The sequence below is a fragment of the Scyliorhinus torazame genome, chromosome 4, assembly GCF_047496885.1.
Source record: "Scyliorhinus torazame isolate Kashiwa2021f chromosome 4, sScyTor2.1, whole genome shotgun sequence".
NCBI classification, from domain to species: Eukaryota; Metazoa; Chordata; class Chondrichthyes; order Carcharhiniformes; family Scyliorhinidae; genus Scyliorhinus; species Scyliorhinus torazame.
In genome coordinates this window covers 184,414,970-184,436,255 of record NC_092710.1, presented here as the reverse complement: position 1 = coordinate 184,436,255, position 21,286 = coordinate 184,414,970, and the positions used below count along the sequence as shown (strand labels likewise).

The 21,286-nt window shown below is 45.2% G+C and overlaps 1 protein-coding gene across 8 annotated transcripts in view; it reads left to right on the top strand.

The window, feature by feature from the left end:
• Positions 1-21,286, top strand: part of asxl2 (ASXL transcriptional regulator 2) — a 430,279-nt gene that overhangs the window by 248,576 nt on the left and 160,417 nt on the right. The window contains exons 1-2 of one of the 8 annotated variants that reach the window (XM_072498971.1): positions 11,965-12,087; positions 12,175-12,265. The exons of 6 other annotated variants lie outside the window; for them this stretch is intronic. The gene's annotated coding sequence lies outside the window, so the exon portion shown is untranslated. Of the gene's footprint in view, positions 1-11,964; positions 12,088-12,174; positions 12,266-21,286 lie in introns of those variants that run through there. One more of the 8 variants, XM_072498973.1, reaches the window with a different exon arrangement.

Here is a 21,286-nt window from a genome sequence, read left to right as displayed (position 1 = left end):
GCTTGAATTAAACTCGGACTTTTTGTTTTAAGTACCAATTGCTTTCCCGTCAGCACTTTTATTCACAATTCTGTAAAACTGTTTTGTATGCTTTATCATTAATATTTTTTTTTAAATCCATTTTTACTTTTTATTCGCTTCCTCTTTTTTCACACAACATATATTTGCAAGTAAAACTTAGGACAAAGACATTCCTCTTTGTTTTATTGCCTTTCCCTCATGCAGCAGTAGAAATATGGCGAGGCAATCATCTGTAGTAATGCATAATATCCGCTCCAGCTGCAAATTATTAGTAATCCATTCTTATTCACCATTGACCAATATGCCTGCACACATCAGCCCTATTGGTCAATGCTGTCTCCGGTTCTTCGCATTCCTAATTAGCTGGCAACATCCACAACACAACTTAATTCTGTGTTCCAAGGCATTATTCAAGTAAATATACTGCAGCACAATACATAGACCTTGGTGCACATTTCATGCTCCATTGCTTGTATCACTAAAACCTTAATTTAAAAAGTAGTCATAATTCCACTGATGGGTATTTTTCACTGTTCCCTGACTTAAATGGGTGGGAGAAAACCCCCTGCAGTAATGGATGTGTGGAAAGTTACCAATAAAGGCAAGGTTCACTTAACATGCCTTAGATGACTGACATTGCTAATGCATATTTTTGAACTGAGTGACCATATTGCACTTGTGACCATTTTTGAGTTATGTGGTCACCTTTCTCTGTGGATCAATAAATTCCACCGAATATATTAATAAACACAAACATCACTGGAGAAATTATGAGGAGAAGATGAGTCACACAGAGATTTAATGGTGGCAGAAAGAACATTGAAGGAGCTGGAGGTTTCAGAAAGACACAAATCATGAATTGCTGCCTCCATTTTTTAAACAAACATTTTCTCAGACATCATACTTGAATTTCTTTTGTATTAGATCATGCAGTGAGAGACTCAAAGGTCAAGTGGTTAGTGTTTTTATTATAGTGCATGGTTTAATCAGTTCTTGAGGAACCAATTACACGCTTGGCCAGACCGGGTGTGTATATGTAACCTTCCTCTGTAAGATGTTGCAAAATGCGCACTTTGTGGTTGAAATGCTTCAATTTGTATTTCTTTGCTCCATCCCTTCCAGCGAGGATGAGAGAAGATTAAAAAATGCTGCTTAAATATGCACGCTGCGGATTATAGTTTGCCCAGCATGGTTTTATTAAAACAAACACTTTTTACAGCTATGCAATCTTAATGTCTGCTTTCAGAACATTTATACTTATTATGCCAGTGATAACAGTAATAAGTAATTATTATAAAAATTATATATTGCCTTATTTTCCTGTTACCCTAATGATGCATCTTGTAACAGCTAAATGTTTGTAGTCAACTGGTAGATAGATCTGTGCATTATTCCCATTAATTGTACATGAATATGTGGGCTGAATAGAAGTGCCCTCCAGTGCACCACTTGACCAGCACAGGGAACAATAATGTTGCACATTTGCCTCTTAGAAGACTGTGGATTTGAGCCCCATTATAGAACTTGGGCACCCAATTGAAAAGCTGTCACTCCAATGCAGTACCGAGGGAGTGTTACACTGTCAGAGGTGCCAGCTGGAACTTTCCGGCATTCCAGTCCCGCCAACAGCGCACCCCTGCCACAGGTTTGCTGGCAGCCAGGGGTGCATTCAACAGGAAATCTTATTGACACTGGTGGGACATCCGCCGTGAGCCATTGACAGGCCAGCTCCAGTCATCACAAAACACAAGGCAGGTTCCCACTAAATTCCGCCCATCATCTTTTGGATGACGTGTTAAACCAGGGTGCTAGATGCCCACTAAGGTGGACCTAAAAGTTCCCATGGCACTATTTTGAAGAAGACCAGGGGAACTATCCCCAGTGTTCCAGTCAATATTTACCCAACAATCACTATCACAAGACTATATCATCTATTTGTTATCACACTGTTGTTTGTGGGAACATGCTGTGTACAAATTTTTTTTAAAAATATGTTTTATTGAAATTTTTTTCCCAAACAACAATTTTTCCCCTCTTACAAAGCAAACGCAACAATAACAATACAGAAATCTTTAACAATACACAAGTAACAAAACCCCTTTATCTTTGACCTAAACTAAACTAAACCCTCCCCCCTCCCCCCCCCTTCCCCCTGGGTTGCTGCTGCTGGTCATCTGTCTTCCCTCTAACGTTCCCCTAGGTAGTCGAGAAATGGCTGCCACCGCCTGGTGAACCCTTGAGCCGATCCTCTCAGGGAAAACTTTATCTGCTCCAGTTTAATGAACCCCGCCATATCATTTACCCAGGCCTCCAGTCCGGGGGGTTTTGCCTCCTTCCACATGAGTAGGATCCTGCGCCGGGCTACTAGGGACGCAAAGGCCACAACGTCGGCCTCTTTCGCCTCCTGCACTCCCGGCTCTTCCGCAACTCCAAATAAAGCCAGGTTTGACCCGAGCCTTCACCACCCGCGAAATCACTCCCGTCACTCCCTTCCAATACCCTTCCAGTGCCGGGCACGCCCAAAACATATGTGCGTGGTTTGACGGGCTCCCGCCACACCTCCCACATTTGTCCTCCACTCCAAAGAACCTGCTCAATCTTGCTCCCGTTATGTGTGCTCTATGTAGCACCTTAAATTGAATCAGGCTAAGCCTGGCGCATGAGGAAGAGGAATTTACCCTGCTTAGGGCATCAGCCCACATACCCTCCTCTATCTCCTCCCCTAGTTCTTCTTCCCACTTTCCTTTTAGTTCGCCCACCGACTCCTCCCCCTCTTCCCTCATCTCTCAGTAAATCTCTGACACCTTGCCCTCTCCGACCCACACCCCTGAAAGCACCCTGTCCTGTATTCCCTGTGTCGGGAGCAACGGAAATTCCCTCACCTGTTGTCTAGTAAACGCCCTCACCTGCATATATCTCAAGAAATTTCCCCGGGGCAACTTATACTTTTCCTCCAATGCTCCCAATCTCGCAAAAGTCCCATCTATAAATAAATCTCCCACCCTCCTAATTCCCAACTGGTACCAGCTCTGAAATCCTCCTTTCATTCTTCCTGGGGCGAACCTATGGTTGTTCCTGATTGGGGAACCCACCAGGGCTCCCCGCACCCCTCTCTGTCGTCTCCACTGTCCCCAGATATTCAATGTTGCCGCCACCACCGGGTTTGTGGTAAACTTTTTAGGTGAGATCGGTAGCGGCGCCATCACCAGCGCCTCTAAACTCGTCCCTTTACAGGACTTTCTCTCCAGTCTTTTCCACGCCGCTCCCTCACCCTCCATCATCCATTTACGTATCATTGCCACATTGGCGGCCCAATAGTAATCGCCCAAGTTCGGTAGTGCCAATCCTCCTCTGTCCCTACTACGCTGAAGGAACCCCCTCCTTACTCTCGGAACTTTCCCTGCCCACACGAAGCTCATGATGCTCCTGTCTATTTTATTAAAAAAGGTCTTGGTGATTAGTATAGGGAGACATTGAAATACAAATAAGAACCTCGGGAGGACCATCATCTTAATTGCTTGCACCCTGCCCGCCAGCGATAGAGGCTGCATGTCCCACCTCTTGAAGTCCTCCTCCATTTGTTCTACCAACCGTGTCAGATTAAGTCTGTGCAAGGTTCCCCAGCTCCTAGCGATCTGAATCCCCAGGTATCGGAAGTTTCTTTCCACTTTCCTTAGAGGCAAGCCTTCTATCTCTCTACTCTGGTCCCCTGGATGTATCACAAATAATTCACTCTTCCCCATGTTTAGCCTATACCCCGAGAAATCCCCGAACCCCCTCAAAATTAGCATAACCTCTATCATCCCCCCCGCTGGGTCCGACACGTATAACAATAGGTCATCCGCGTATAACGAGACTCGGTGTTCTTCTCCCCCTCTAATCACCCCTCTCCATTTCCTGGAGTCTCTCAACGCCATGGCCAGAGGTTCAATTGCCAACGCGAACAACAATGGAGACAGCGGGCATCCCTGTCTTGTTCCCCGATATAGTCGGAAATACTCCGATCTATGTCGACCTGTAACTACGCTTGCCGTTGGAGCCCCATAAAGAAGTCTAACCCAGCTAATAAACCCGTTCCCAAACCCAAACCTCCTTAACACTTCCCATAAATACTCCCACACCACCCTATCAAATGCCTTCTCAGCGTCCATTGCCGCCACTATCTCTGCCACCCCCTCCACTGGGGGCATCATTATCACCCCTAATAGTCGTCGCACGTTAACATTCAGTTGTCTCCCTTTTACGAACCCTGTCTGGTCTTCGTGCACCACCCCCGGGACACAGTCCTCTATCCTCGATGCCAGTACCTTTGCCAACAATTTGGCGGCTGTGTACAAATTGACAGCTATGTTTCCTATATTACAACAGTGACTGTACTTTCGAAGTACTTCATTGGCTGTAAGGCATTTTGCCATGTCCTGTGATCAGGAAAGGTACTGCATAAATGCAAGTCTTTCTTTCGAACAGATTAAAGCCTGAGAAAACATATTTGCCAGCTTCTACTTAACAATATGATTGGAACGGACTTCCGGTTGGGGCTATGCCTAGGTAGGTCGCACGTTCGGCAGCTCCCGCCGGGAGCGGACTTTTGGGCTCTTCAGAGGGGCCCCAACAGCAATTGTTTGACGGCTTCCATTGTGGGAAGGTGACAGCAAGGTTCCCGACACTATATGGATTGGACCAGGAGTGGAGCGGTTAAAAAAGTGATCCTGGTGCAGCGGAAAGTGAGAGGGAGGAAAAGCAAGATGGCGGCGGGTGGAGACCAAGCAGCGTGGGCGCAGTGGTCGCAGGAGCAGCAGGAGTTTCTTAAACGCTGCTTTGCGGAGCTGAGGACAGAAATGCTGGCGCCAATGAAGACGGCGATTGAGAAGCTTGTGGTGACCCAGAAGGCCCAAGGGGCAGCGATCCGGGAGGTGCGGCAAAAAGCCTCGGAGAACGAGGACGAGGTCTTGGGCCTGGTGGTGAAGGTGGAGGCGCACGAGGCGCTGCACAAGAGGTGGCAGGAAAAATTTGAGGACCTGGAGAATAGGTCGAGGAGGAAGAATCTTCGGATTCTGGGTGTCCCTGAAGGAGTGGAGGGGCCCGATGCCGGGGCATATATGAGCACGATGCTCAATTCGCTGATGGGCGCGGGAGCTTTCCCGAGGCCCCTGGAGCTGGATGGGGCTCATTGGGTCCTGGCAAGGAGACCAAAGCCAACGAGCCGCCAAGGGCTGTGGTGGTGAGGTTCCACCGCTTTATGGACAGAGAGTGTGTCCTGAGATGGGCCAAATAAGAGCGGAGCAGCAGGTGGGGGAACACGGAGATCCAAATTTATCAGGACTGGAGTGCGGAGGTGGCTAAGAAGAGGGCTGGTTTTAACCGGGCTAAGGCGGTGCTCCATCGGAAGGGGGTGAAGTTCGGGATGCTGCAGCCAGCGCAATTGTGGGTCACGTTCCAAGATCGGCACCACTATTTTGAAACGCCTGATGAGGCATAGAACTTTATCCGGACTGAAAAGTTGGACTCAAACTGAGAGTTTGTCGTGGGGGGATGTTTACTGTGTTTACTGCGTTTGGGGAATGTTCTTTTTGTTTTGGTGCTGGGTGGGAATGGGGGAATGGATTTGATGTGGGGACTGTGGGAGAGTGTGGGCGTCGGCGTTGGAGGGGCAGGGCCCTGCGGAGGAAGAGGGGGGGTGGAGGCCCGGGGATGGGGAGTTGAGGTAAGACCGCAAAAAGGAGCTGCGCCAGAGGGGGCGGAGCAGGCTCAGGAAAGCGTGGGCTTTTTCCCGCGTTAGGGAAGGATGGGGGCGGGGCCTGAGGGAAGGGCGGTGCTGGAGAGGAGCGCACAGTGACTGCAAAGGGGTGGGGGTATTCTCACACTGGGGGGTCGATGGAATGGCGGGAGAGGCCGGGGTCAGCAGGAGTCAGCTGACTTACAGGAGTGTCATGGGGGGAGAAAAATGGCTAGATGAGGATCTAGCGGGAGGGGGAGGCGGGGGAACTGGATTGCTGCTGCATTGGCCAAAGGGGAGCTGGAAGTAGGAGAGGTAGTCGGGGCGGGGGTCCGCTGCCTGGGGGACTGGAGGGTGCGGTAGGCGCGGGCACGTGGCTGGCCTAGAAAAGGAGATGGCTAGTCAGCAGGGGGGTGGGGGGGCGAGTAGCCCCCGATCCGGCTGGTAACTTGGAATGTGAGGGGCCTGAACAAGCCGGTCAACAGGGCCCGGGTGTTCGCGCATTTAAAGGGACTGAAGGCAGACGTGGTTATGCTCCAGGAGACACATCTGAAGGTGGCAGATCAGGTTAGGCTGAGAAAGGGATGGGTAGGGCAGGTCTTTCATTCAGGGCTGGATGCGAAGAACAGAGGGGTTGCAATACTGGTGGGGAAGCGGGTGTCGTTCGAGGCACTGAATATCGTAGCGGATAATGGAGGTCGATCTGTGATGGTGAGTGGTAGGTGGCGGGTGGTGCTGGTGAACGTATATGCCCCGAATTGTGATGATGCCGGATTTATGAAACGCATGTTGGGTCGAATTCCGGATCTGGAGGTAGGAAGCCTGATAATGGGGGGGGGAGATTTCAACACGGTGCTGGACCCAGCATTGGACCGTTCTAGGTAAGAGGCCGGCTGCGGCCAAGGTGCTCAGGGGGTTTATGGACCAGATGGGGGAAGTGGATCCATGGAGGTTTGCCAGGCCGCTGGCCAGGGAATTTTCCTTCTTTTCCCACGTCCATAGAGTCTACTCCCGGATAGATTTTTTCATTTTGAGTAGGGCGCTAATCCCGAAAGTGGAGGGAACGGAATATTCGGCCATAGCCATCTCGGACCACGCTCCGCATTGGGTGGAGCTGGAGATGGGGGAGGAGAGGGACCAGCGCCCGCTGTGGCACCTCGATGTGGGATTGTTGGCGGATGAGGGGATGTGCGGGGGTGTATTGAAAGATACTTGGAGGCCAACGACAATGGGGAGGTGCAGGTGGGGGTAGTCTGGGAGGCGTTGAAGACTAGGGGACAGCTAAACTCCATTAGGGCCCACAGGGAGAAGAGAGAGAGGAGGGAGAGGTTGATGGGGGAGATTTTAAGGGTGGACAGGAGTTATGCAGAGGCCCCCGAGGAGGGGCTACTTAGGGAGCGACGGAACCTCCAGACGGAATTCGACCTGATGACCACGGGGAAAGCAAAGGCACAGTGGAGGAAAGCGCAGGGGGCGGTGTGTGAGTATGGGGAGAAGGCGAGTCAGATGCTGGCACATCAGCTTCGTAAGAGGGAGGCAGCGAGGGAAATTGATGGAGTTAAGGATAGAGGGGGGAATACGGTACGGAGTGCGGTGAAAATAAACGAGGTATTTAGGGACTTCTATAGGGATCTGTACAAGTCTGAGCCCCCAGCGGGGGAGGAGGGGATGCGACGATTCCTGGATCAACTGAGGTTCCGAGGGTGGAAGAGGAGGAGGTGGCTGGTTTGAGGGCGCCAATTGGCCTGGAGGAGCTGGTTAAAGGATTGGGGAGCATGCAGGTGGGAAAGGCCCCGGGGCCGGATGGGTTCCCGGTTGAATTCTACAGGAAATGCGTGGACCTGCTGGGCCCGTTGCTAGTGAGGACTTTTAATAAGGCGAGAGAGGGGAGGACCTTGCCCCCGACAATGTCCAGGGCGCTGATCTCTTTGATCTTGAAGCGGTACAAGGATCCATTGCAATGTGGGTCGTATAGACCGATCTCGCTCCTCAATGTTGACGCTAAGTTGCTGGCGTAGGTGCTGGCTACGAGAATTGAGGACTGTGTCCAGGGGCTGATTAATGAGGACCAGACGGGATTTGTGAAGGGTAGGCAGCTAAATACAAATGTGCAGAGGCTCCTCAATGTGATTCTGATGCCCTCGGTGGAGGGGGAAGCGGAGGTAGTGGCAGCTATGGACACGGAGAAAGTCTTTGATCGAGTGGAGTGGGAGTATCTTTGGGCAGTGTTGCGGAGGTTTGGGTTCGGGGAGGGGTTCATCAGTTGGGTCAGGCTGCTATATAGAGCCCCGGTGGCGAGTGTGGCTACGAACCGGCGGAAGTCGGAGTACTTTCCGCTGTACCGGGGGACGAGGCAGGGGTGCCCCTTATCCCCTTTGTTGTTTGCACTGGCAATTGAGCCGTTGGCCATGGCACTGAAGGAGTCCAGGAAATGGAGGGGATTGGTCCGGGGGGGAGAGGAACACCGGGTGTCATTGTATGCCGATGACCTGTTGTTGTATGTTGCGGATCCAGTGGAGGGGATGGCGGAGGTCATGCGGATCCTTAGGGAGTTTGGGGACTTTTCGGGGTATAAACTCAACGTAGGGAAGAGTGAGCTCTTTGTGGTGCATTCAGGGGGCCAGGGAAAGGGGGATAGATGAGCTCCCGCTGAAGAGGGCGGAAAGGAGCTTTCGGTACCTAGGGATCCAGGTAGCTAGGAGTTGGGGGGCCCTGCACAAGCTCAATTTAACGCGGTTGGTGGCGCAGATGAGGGAGGATTTTAAAAGATGGGATATGCTGCCACTCTCACTAGTGGGTAGGGTGCAGTCGGTCAAAATGACAGTCCTCCCGAGGTTTCTCTTTGTGTTCCAGTGCCTTCCCATTTTGATCCCCATGGCCTTTTTCAAACGGGTAAGCAGGAGCATCATGGGATTTGTGTGGGCGAATAAGACCCCGAGGGTGAAGAGAGTGTTTCTGGAGCGTAGCAGGGACAGGGGTGGGGGCTGGCGCTGCCGAATTTGTGTGGCTATTATTGGGCAGCCAATGTGGCGATGATCCGTAAGTGGCTAATGGAGGGAGAGGGGGCGGCGTGGAAGAGGCTAGAGATGGCGTCCTGCATGGGCACGAGCCTGAGGGCGCTGCTGCCGCTCTCGCCGACAAGGTACACCACGAGTCCGGTGGTGGCGGCGACGCTGAAGATTTTGGGGCAGTGGAGGCGACACAGGGGCGAGGTGGGAGCCTCAGTTTGGTCCCCGATTCGGGAGAACCATCGGTTCGTCCCGGGAAGGATGGGTGGGGGGTTTCGGAGCTGGCATCGGGCAGGGATTAGATGAACGGGGGACCTGTTCATCGATGGGACGTTTACGAGCCGAGGGGCGCTGGAGGAGAAGTTTGGGCTACCCCCGGGACACGCTTTCAGGTACATGCAAGTGAGGGCGTTTGTGAGGCGGCAGGTGAGGGAATTCCCGCTGCTTCCGGTACGTGGGATTCAGGACAGGGTGATTTCGGGTGTATGGGTTGGAGAAGACAAGGTTTCGGCGATTTACCAGGAGCTGAAGGAAGAGGAGGAGGCCTCGGTGGAGGAGTTAAAGGGCAAGTGGGAGGAGGAGCTCGGGGAGGAGATAGATGAGGGTCTGTGTGCTGATGCCCTGAGTAGGGTTAATTCTTCCTCCTCTTGCACCAGGCTCAGCCTAATACAGTTCAAAGTTACTCACAGAGCGCATATGACAGGGGCGAGGTTGAGTAGGTTCTTTGGGGTCGAGGACAGATGTGAGAGGTGCCCGGCAAATCACGTCCATATGTTCTGGTCGTGCCCGGCGCTGGATGGGTTTTGGAGGAGTTTTGCGAGGACTATGTCCAAGGTGGTGAACACCCGGGCCAAGCCGAGCTGGGGATTAGCATTATTTGGGGTATCGGACGAGCCAGGAGTGCAGGAGGTGAAAGTGGCTGGTATTCTGGCCTTTGCGTCCCTGGTAGCCCGGCGGAGGATTTTTCTACTATGGAAAGATGAGAAGCCCCCTAGTGTGGAAGCTTGGATCAATGACATGCCAGGGTTCATCAAGCTGGAGAGGATAAAGTTTGCCTTGCGAGGGTCTGTCCAAGGGTTCCTCAGGCGGTGGCAACCATTCCTAGACTATCTCACGGAGCGTTAGGTGTAGGTCAGCAGCAGCCCATGGGGGGTGGGGGGAGGGCGGGGGTGTTTCTTTTGGGGTGGCATTTGGGTGAAGATGTTTTTTTTTCCCTGTTTGTGTTTTTTAATGTTATATGGGGGGGTTATTGTATATGGGGGAAATCCAATGTATAATTTCTGCTTGTTGTGTTCTTGTTTTTTTATCTTCTTGTTGGGGGGTGGGGGGGGAGTTGTTGAAAATTTGTTGACAAATTTGAAAAAAAATATATATTTTTTAAAACGATATGATTGGAACATTGTGAGTTGCATTGCCAATTGTAGTGTACCGATTCACAGTAATACCTGAATTAATAGTCATATCTGTTTTGTGATGAGAATAGTGGGCAGAAAGAGTTAACAGGAGACCATTCTGTTGATTAGCACAGGCCAAGGCCTATCTATGATTAGAGATAATGTGGAAGATATCAGGAGAAGTTGTAAGTGGGAGGAAAAGTAGAACTGAAAGATCTTTGAAAGTGGCAATTACAAACGTAGAAGTTATTTCAAGTTAATTACCATATCATAACAGAGCTCTAATTATTGGTTAGGAAAAATAATTGCAAGTTAGAAATATTTGCTCGTGCCATGAGATTGGAAATGGAAATTGCAAACTCATTTGGCTTTGCTGTAGAAAATAGCCGTGGAAAGTGGCAGTGTCATTTCCATCCACCTGGAGGACCATTTGAGCACAGTAGGAAGAGCTGCCTCTCTTGTTGCATTTTTCTCACTCAAACAAATTGACCAGTTCTGGCAAACACACACATCCCACTGCAAATGATAATATCAATCTAAATCAAGTTAGCATCTAATTTGAATTGGCGCGTTAAGGCCAAGTGTTACACCATCCATTTCTTCTTCCCATCTTTTTCTAGTGCTGTTCCTCCTGGTTCGAGTTGAAGGATGGATAGAGACATTGGTATGGGGGGATGGGGGCTGGAGAATCGGGCATTGGGCAGAAAACCAATTTTACGCCTGGCGTCAAACCTGTTGTGAGTCTCCCGGCCTACTCCGCCAGACCAGACGGGTTTGCTGTCCAGGCCCAGCAGGAACATGCAAAGTCCTCATATGTATTCATTCGAATGTAATTATTAGGTTGGAAGCCTCCTGCGAAGCTCCCACATTGTTTTCATTTAATTTCACCTTCCCTTTCTCGGATGCTCTTGAGAGCAATGAGACAGCCTCTTTTTAAAAAAACTGCGGTTAGAAAGAACATCTTCTCAAAAGAGGAAGCACTTAAGAGTTAATGCACCCCTGTAGAGCAAATAGACAAACAATGTTAATCCTTCTTTGAAACTGCACGCAGCTGGCAATCTTTTGAAAGGCTATGATCTGTGAAATTGAATGTAAGCAATGTAGTTCAAATCTTTTAGGTTCTTAGGCATGCACAAAGCATTGGTATAAGAAGAATTCAGCTCTTTACTGCAACAGTGTGTACATAAAGAACCTAGAAATGTGGGAAAATGATCTGTAAGTTTCTTTATTCTAGAAACATAGTCAAAATGGTTTTTGATCCTGTATTGTAATTTGGCAAAAATCCAACCCAATGTTTGCACTCAATAGGACTCGAAAGTAATCAAGCTTACCGAGTGCTAAATTCAGTAATAATACTGGCAACAGTGGGAAAAATTAGAAATGTATTTGACGGTAACATCTGTGACTCAATCGGTATCAGTGGCAAGGATTCTTTATATTTGACAAATTCACTTAATACAGGTGTGGAAGCTGTGTATATTGATTCCTACACACAAGTTGTATTCAAGTTAAACAAGAAAAGGAAGTTTTATACGTCGTAAAAAGCCAGAGCGTAATGTTGCAATATGTGAAATGTTATCGTTTCTAATCACTGCTACTTAGTATAACTGCAAAGTGTCAGAGAATCTTATTCCTCCTAAAGAGATTATGACTGCATTGGAGAGTTTTATGAGATTTTTATTCAGGCTTGGACATGTAAGAATGAGAGAGTGTCATTGTACTTGTTGCCAATAAAGTAACTACTCAGTAGTGTGGTTACTGGTTCCCCAAACAAGTCTAGACACAGATCTGACGTTCTTTAGTTGTCACTGCAACAACAAAAATGCCAGTTACCACCATGTCTGAGTTTGTTGCGTTCGAAATGTTAGGGCTAGTAACATGTAAAATACTAGGTTCTAAACAAGGTACATGAACTAGACCCCTCGTGTTTCAGACCTGAAGATCTGAAGTAAGTTTTTTAAAATTTCTAATGTGTAACTTTCAATTTTTTGGCGCATATATGTGATACTTTTCCTATTGACTGCTCTTGTCTCAGTTATGTCTGAAGAGAAGTGGGTATCTCACTGAACTGCAGTACCAGTGGTTTTTTTTGAGCCATTACCAGTGTCAATAGAAGTCTGTGAATGGTAAGTGCAATTGTAATAAAAGTAAATACTTCCAACTGTTTTCATTGTTATGTCTCTGTTTTCTGATTAATTTGATTTCATACCTGGATTTTATCATCATTTTATTGATGCTTGTTTACAGTGATTAAGGTTACTATTTACAAAGTTCAGGAGCTCTGTTTCAGCATGGCTTATTGCAATTAGTGGTTAGCAGTTTAACAGCTGCCTGCCTATCTGAATGTGCAGACAGACAAAAAATCCGAGAAACTGCCAAGATTTGCATATGTGAAGAAGTGACATTAGATACTAGTTGTTTCGTATGATATATATTAAAAGCCAGTTTGGAGGCTGCTTAACGTCTGTAGCTTCTGATATAATTGAGGTGAATAACTTGTGAACCTTGTGTGTTCTCTCCACGCCACCACCCCAAAACACCTTTAAAATACATATCAAATTTTTAGTTTTATTCACTAACATTATGGGGAATGAGGTGGGAAACATAACTTCACAAAGAAATAGAGAAAACACAGGACTTCAATGGAATGGTGTCTTCTAGAGACCTGGCTGAGAATCCTTTAACCCTCAGGGCTGCAGGGAGTCAAAACTGGGAGCTGATGAGAGGGAGAGAAAAGCAAAGAAATAAGGAGTTAAGTTATGTGGGTACGAAAATAAATAGTGAAGCAAAAATAAAGAACCAGTTGAAAGATTAGGAATGAAGAAGTAATAATAATGATCTTTATTAGTGTCACAAGTAGGCTTACATTAACACTGCAATGAAGTTACTGTAAAGGCCCCTTGTTGCCACACTCAGTCGCCTGTTTTGGTGCACTGAGGGAGAATTCAGAATGTCCAATTTACCTAACAAGCACGTCTTTCGGGACTTGTGGGAGGAAACCGGAGGGCCCGGAGGAAACCCATGCAGACATGGGGAAAACGTGCAGACTCTGCACAGACAGTGACCCAAGTCGGGAATGAACCCAGGTCCCTTGCACTGTGAAGCAACTGTGCTAACCACGTGCTACCGTGCCACCCCAAATGAAAATTAGTGTAAAAAAGGAATGCAGACCGAAGAAGCTATTATATTAACCCCTGTAATGCAAAGCCCATGCACTGGTTCGATTTGTCAATGTTAACAACATTCATTGAACTACAAAAGCAAATGACTGTTTAGAGCATTTGACAATGTAAAAGGGCATTGAAGAAATGGAAACAGGTTCAGTGCTGCAGATCTCTTTGTCAACCTTTATTGTTCTTTCTCTGTCCCTTTTCTGATCAGAGTCTATTAATCCCACCATATTTCAACCTTCTGGACCAAAACAAAGCGTCAAACCTCATATAGCCAGGTGATGAAAGATGGAACATTAGAATATTTTCTTAATTCTCTTACAGGTTTTTATTTAAAGACTTGCATTACACACCGTGTAACTTTTTCAAACACCTCTTTCCGAGTGTCCCTCACACTCCATCCCCAAATAATACCCATGCATACATAACACTCAGTGGATATACAATTAACACACTAGATGTGGTCATCACTTCTTATATCCAGCTTTTGGGGGATCGAGCAGTTTTTCTGAAAAAGGGAGCACAATAGAAATATATAGAATTGGGGAGCTGAAACAAAAGTTGAAAGCACTACTCTAAAATATGTCCTTCCTAAATTCTCCCTATCTACAAAGGAACAATATCCTAACCTTTGACAAATTACATCATAAAATATGTGCAACTCAAGACCACTGAAGTATTGTAGAACATATCTGCTGAGAAAGTAGTAGTGAAGTGCTAATAAAAATAAGTCAATTAAGCCTCATAAAGTTATAGATAATTTTTTGCAAGCTTTGGGATGCTGATGTCGGGCCCAAATGGGGGCCCTGAACCGACACATGAGGGATGTCTTCCCTGAGGTAGTCTCCTAATTTTCTGCCTCCGCAATCGCTGTCCTACCAGGAGAGATGGAGCTGCTGAGGCAGGTTGGAGACTGCGAGGGCACTTAAACATTTTGATTGTTTGGGACCTTGAAGTAGAGGGGAAACCTCTTTGGATGAATCATTGTGATCCCCTGGTCTCTGTATGGAGTGGGGGAAGGCATTTGGTCTGCCGACAGTAAAATGCCAGCAAGGCCACAAAAGCACCTTAAATTGGGATTTTAATGACCTCAATTGGTTTCTGCTTCCGTGGAGAGGCAGCTGATTCTATTCCCTGCCCACCCCTGGGAAACTTTCCTGGTTACTTCCTTTGGTGAGTAAGCCGTTTCCAATGTGGTTCTTCCCAATTTCCCAGGCCCCCTTCCTCTAAGCCCACCAGCCCGCACTGGGAAAAATCAGCCAAGCTTTTGGCCAGGAATTCACCTATTAATTATGTTCTTTATAGCGACATTTTCACAAGCGTTTTAATTTTTTTGGAACTCTAAAGCTGCTATCAGTCGTGTTACTGTTTTGTTGCTGTCTCTCACATATGCGTAAAGTTGAAGGTATCTACTTGAACAGGAATGTGACTCATATACATTACTCACCAGGATGTGTGGGCTGCTCGTAAAATGTTGATTGCAAATTGCTGTTAATGTCAAAGCTGCCAACATTATATAACAAAGTAACTGAGGATGATGCAGACTCATTTGGCAATAATTATGTTGGAATGGAAGTAGCAAAATGATAGTGCGGAAAGAAAAATGGACATTTCAGTTAGTTTGAGGTCCTTCATTTCAGGATAACATTTACTGGAGAATTGAGTAGTTTTGTTTTGTCATTTATTCAAAATTTAAGTTGTGAAATCAACAATGAGCAATATTGGGTTGGGGATCCAATTTAAGGCCACCGTCCCTGATTGGTAGGTAGGATGTCCTGGAAAGGCTGGCTGTGCTCAAAGTTGAAAGGTCACCTGGCCTAGATGGCTTACATTTCATGTTTCTAAGGGAAGTGGAGATTTCTGAAGGGATTATCACAATATTTGTATCTTCCCTGGATATAAAGGAGAGATGGGGGTGGGGGAGCACCAAAGGAGTTGATAGTGACAGATGTGAAACCATTGTTCAAGAAGGGAGAGATTCCTAGTCGCTAAAAGGTGGTCAGCTTATCACTCAGCAGTGATGAGTAGGTTTTAGAAACAATAATCAGGGGAAAAATTAACAGGCCCTTTGAGTGGTTTGAGTTGATTAAGGAGACCCAGCATTGATTTGTAAAAGCAGATAATGTTTGACCAATCTAATTTAACTTTTTGATGAAGCAGCAGTGAAAATTGATGAAGGAAATGCAATGAATGATAACAGTATGAATTTTAAAGAAGAGTTTGATAAGTGCCACATAAAACGGTAGCACAGTGGTTAGCACTGTTGCTTCACAGCTCCAGGGACCCGGATTCGATTCCCAGCTTGGGTCACTGTCTATGCGGAGTTTGCGCGTTCTCCTCGTGTCTGTTTGGGTTTCCTCCGGGTGCTCCGGTTTCCTCCCACAAGTCCCGAAAGACATGCTGTTCGGTGAATTGGACATTCTGAATTCTCCCTCAGTGTATTCGAACAGGCACCATAGTGTGCTGACTAAGGGATTTTCACAATAACTTCATTGCAGTGTTAATGTAAGCCTACTTGTGACACTAATAAAGATTATTATTATAAAAGACAGGCCAGCAAAATTGAGGTTCATGGAATAGAACAGTGAGTGTCATCTTGGGTTAGAAATTGATTTAAGGTCAGAAACAAGTGAGTCGTGGTAAATTGTTGTCTTTCTCAATGGAAAATGATAGACTGTGCTGTTCCACAAAGGTCAATACAAGACCACTATACAAACTACTTTGATAGAGTCATAGAGGTCCACAGCACAGAAAATGCCCTTCAACTCGTTGTGTCTACTCTGGTGAAACATCAACATCCTAAGCGTTCTAATCCCATTTTCCAACACTTGGACCATAGCCTTGTATGTCTTGCAATATTGGGTAAAATGTTTTAAAATTCTAAAATTTGTCCATGATACCAAACTTGGAGGTGTGTTAGACAATATGGAAGTTACTAATCAACTGCAACAAAACACAAATAGGCTGGCAGAATGGACAAACAAATAACAGATAAAATGTAATACATAGAAGTGTGAGGTGATGCAATTTGGCAGATAGGAGAAGAAAAGATAATATAGATTAAATGGAAAAGATTGTGCAGAGGCATATGGACCTGTAGATTCATCTGCATAGATCTTTGAAGGTTCAGGAAGGAGGTGTGAAGGTCCTTGAGAGAATACAGATAAGATTTAGCAGAATTGTTCCAGGGATGAGAGATTTCAGCCACCATGTTGAATTAGAGAAGCTGAGGGTTTTCCTCCTTGGAGCAAGAAGATCTACTTACTTAGGATATTTGGCACTAAGACGCTATTGTGAGATTATGACAGGTTTTGATAAGGTAGACAAAGAACAAAGAAAAGTAGAGCACAGGAACAGGCCCTTCGGCCCTCCAAGCCTGTGCCGACCATGCTGCCCGTCTAAACTAAAATCTTCGACACTTCCGGAGTCCGTATCCCTCTATTCCCATCCTATTCATGTATTTGTCAAGATGCCCCTTAAACGTCACTATCATCCCTGCTTCCACCATCTCCTCCAGCAGCGTGTTCCAGGCACCCACTACCCTCTGTGTAAAAAAACTTACCTCGTACACCTCCTGTAAACCTTATCCCTCGCACCTTAAACCTATGCCCCCTAGTAATTGACCCCTCTACCCTGGGGAAAAAGTTTCAAAGAAAAGCTGTTCCCCTTAACTGATGGTAGAAGAACTAGGATTAAGGTTTTGGGCAAGGGGAGCTGTGAGGAAGAGGACTTTTATGCAGGATGTGGTAATGACTTGGCATTTGCGACCTACGAGGGTGGTGGAAGCAGAAACGATCAATGATTTCAAAAGGAAATTGGACAGATACCTGAGAGAGATAAACTTGCAGGACCACAGGGATAGAGTGGAGCTCTAGTACTGATGGGATTGGTCGACAGAGAGCCGGTGTGGACTCGATAGGTCAACAAGCCGACCCCTTCACGATAAATGTCTATGACTGTATGACATTGTAAGTCTTTCAGAGCTGTGAGGACTATTGCAGCTCACCCTGTTTAGGAGCAGGATATCTTCTGACAACAACTTGCAAATTTCTCTGTTTAGCTACACTTGTGCGATTGCCAGAAGCAGCTGTCTGATTTAATCCATATTAACAGTGCATGCTAAGCACCTCACTGTTATTCCCAACACAAAATCTGGGTCAATAGAAATAACTTCATAAATACAAATTTGGCTGTTCTTTTGTAATTTAAGTTAAAGGCAATTCTTTGTAAAGAAACAAAAATTTGGAAATCTGAATTTCATTATTGCAATTTTCATTCTTCACTTATATTGCACAAATAGTTATTTTAATGTATGAATTAAACTGTCTGTGAATAACTTTAATGATGAATGTGGCATAACTTTTAATATCTTTATCAACGGTATGTATTTGTAATATAAGTGAGATATCCACTTTCATTTTAATGGTGCTGATTTAAATGCTCGGGCAAAAAGGTCTATTTATATATAAGTTCAAAACACATACAGAGGAAATGAAGGATGACATCAGGTGCATTATTGTTTTTTATTAGTATATATTATTCCAAGCTTTTCCTGAATCTGTTTATCTATATAAGTCAAGTAATCTCATTTTTATTTTATTCCCCACCATTTGTCCTTTAAAAAAACCTCATCCATATTAAATTACAGAAGGTAAGAAATTAGGTCTGTAAAAAACAGATCTTGATTTCATGCACGACATCATTGTTGCATGCATTTAGCGGACCTCATTAGTCATATAAATGAAAGGGAAAGGACTTGAAAGTAATCATGGAACTGTTGGCTTTGAAGAACATGGTCATTAGTTTCATTATTTTGATGTATGCTGAAGTCTGTGGCTGCCTATTCTGGCTTTTGGTACATTTTGATGTGCATTTGCTTGTGGGTCTAAATGTTGCTGTCAAGTCACTGCAAGCCCAGCACGGATAAGCAAGAATCTTCCACTTCAGGTTTTTGCTGGAGTTGTTCTTGGTCTTCCTCCATGCTGTACGCTACAGGCCTATCAACAGACTGTGAGTTTGATTTTGCGTATCTGTTTATAATATTGGTTTATTTATTCTTATGGTGTTGCAGTAGGTGTGTGTACATAAGTTACAAATAGGAAATGGCCAGAAGTGAATTAAGTGCAAAACCTTCCATTAATTTGCACTTAGTATTGATAGTTTTCATAGTCTTTGTATGAAATAAACCAAGTTTAAAGTTCTTCCGCATGATTAGGAACAAAGTATCCTCATGCAAATCTTGTATTTCTTTATTAAATTCTAGGAAGATTATTACATTCAGAAAGTAGGTTTGTGCTTTTCTGAAATGGACCACAAAGCCTCTTTTCTACCTTAAGTTATTTATATATTTCAAACCTGGGGCATATACTTTATTACGTTCGAATGTTTGTCAGATCAACGGCATCATAAGGTTTTATGAAAGCGTTTGACAAAATACTACATAAAAGTCTGGTTAACAAAATTGAGGCTTGTGGAATAGGAGGGTGGGTGTCAGCTTGATTTTAAAAATTGGCCCAAGGACAAAAACCAGCGAATCATGATAAATCATGATTATTTTTCAGACTGGAGGATGGGAGACAGCAGTGTTCATCAAGGGCAGTAACATGTCCAATTCCTTCTTTGATATAAAGAAATTATTTAGATATCAGAAGACAGAGTAAAATTTCAAAATTTGGCAACAATACCAAACGTGGAGGTGTGGAAAATGTTGAGGATGCAAGCAATTGACTGCAACAGACTTGGCTAGAATAACAGATTGGGCAGATTAATGGCAGATGCAGTTTAATACAGTGAAGTGTGAGGTGATTTTGCCAAAAAGGATAGGGAGAGGCAATATAGACATAATGACATCGTTTTAAGGAATGTGCAAGGATAAAGGAACTTGGAGCTATATGTGCATAGATTTTGACGGTGGCAGGACATATTGAGCGACTAGTTAACAAAGCATATGGGATCTTGTGCTTCATAAATAGAGGTATTGAGTACAAAAGCTGGATGTTACACAGAATATACAGAAAGCTCTGGTTAGGCCACAGCAAGAGTATTGCACCTGTTTCTGGTCACCACAATTTAGAAAGATGTAAGGGTCTTTGAGAGGGTGCAATGGAGAGTTACCAGAATAGTTCCAGGGATGAGGGAACGTAGCTATAATATTAGTTTGGAGAAATTGGGTTTGTTCTCCTTGCAGCAAAGAAAGTGGAGGAGAGATGTGATAGAGGTGAACAAGAATAAACAGGTTTATGTTCCCATGAACTGATGGTACAAGGACTGGGGTCAAAGATTTAAGGTTTAGGGCAAGGTAGAACTTTGTTTACACAGCAAGTGTTAATCATCTGGAACTCTCTGCCTACAAGGGTGTGGAATCAGAGACGAATCAATGATTTCAAAAGAAAATTGAGTGGGCACAAAAGAGAAAAAAAGGTGCAGGGCTCTGAGGAGAGGGAAGTATTGAACATGAAACACTGTGAGCAGGTGGCGTGGAAAGTTCAAAGCACCTGGCAATAAATATGACACATTGTATGGTTCAGGTAATATAATTAAATAAATAGTTGTGAAAGTAAATTTTTAAAGTAGCCCAAATATTTCAAAAAATGCTTATACTGATTTTTTATTTTTTATATTAGAAGCAAAAGTATTGTCATGACTTATATTCAAAAGCATACATTATTTGAATTATCCTAAAACAAAATGTCTTCTTTTTAGTACAAGAACTTTATTTGGAAAATTTCTGTTCCCAGCTTGCCATCTGATTTTTCTTTGGGGTGGGGTGTGTGTGGGGGGGGAAATGGGTGGCTCCAAATGTCTCAAAATTTTCCAACCCTTGTAGTGAATGGAGGTACTCGAGCACAAATTAAGTCTCATGCTTTATGTTGTTGGAGGAGGGAAAGTGATGCAACATGACAGGTCTTTGTTCTCAACACATTCCTTTTATAAATAGTGAACTGCATATTTTATTGAATATGTGTCAATATGTATGATATAGATATAAAATTAATATTTTAGCCCCCAGGCTATGGCCACACAAGAGAATGTATTAAAATTTAGAGTTTTACAAGCCTAGATACTAGAGGGTATCTGTTTTGTCAAAAGAATGTTTCTTCAAGTCAAGATCTCAGATTTACAATGAGTAGTCGGGCTAGCTTTTACTGCTTTTGGGAGGGGAGAGTTCCACATGTCTACCACCCTTAAAAGGTGTTTCTTAACTGAATGACCTGACTCTCATTTTAAGGATATGTCCCATGTAATAAACACACTCAGAAGCAGCAAAAACCTCTCTGTATCTACTCGCTGATTCTTTCAAAATCTTTAATATCTCAATCAAATCACTCTTTATTGTATTCCAGAGAATACAAGCCTGGTTTGTTTTATTGCCCTTTAGTCATTTAATCCCTGGAGCTCTGGTAACATTCTTTCCAAGACAAATGCATCCTTTACAAAGTACGGTGCCCAGAACTGTACCCTAGATTTGGTTTAACCAAGGCTTTGCATTGTTGGACCAAAATGTCCTTCCCTTTATATTCTAGCCCCAGAAGATTAACATTCCATTTGCTTTTCTGAATACTTTTTGTTCCTGCCAACCTGGGCGGCATGGTGGTCCAGTGGTTAGCACTGCTGCATCACAGCGTCAGGGACCCGGGTTCGATTACGACCTTGGATCACTGTCTGTGTGGAGTTTGCACTTTCTCCCCGTATCTGCGTGGGTTTCCTCCCACAGTCCAAAGATGAGCAGGCCAAGGTGGATTGGCCATGCCATAATTGCCCCTTCGGGTAGGGTTGTAGGGATAGGGTGGGGGATTGGGCCTAGGTCGGGTGGTCTTCTTTTGAAGGGTCGGTGCAGACTTAATGGGCCGAACGGCCTCCTTCTGCACTGTAGGGATTTTATGATTCTAATAATAATAATAATAATCGCTTATTGCCACACGTAGGCTTCAATTAAGTTACTGTGAAAAGCCCCTAGTCGCCACATTCCGGCGCCTG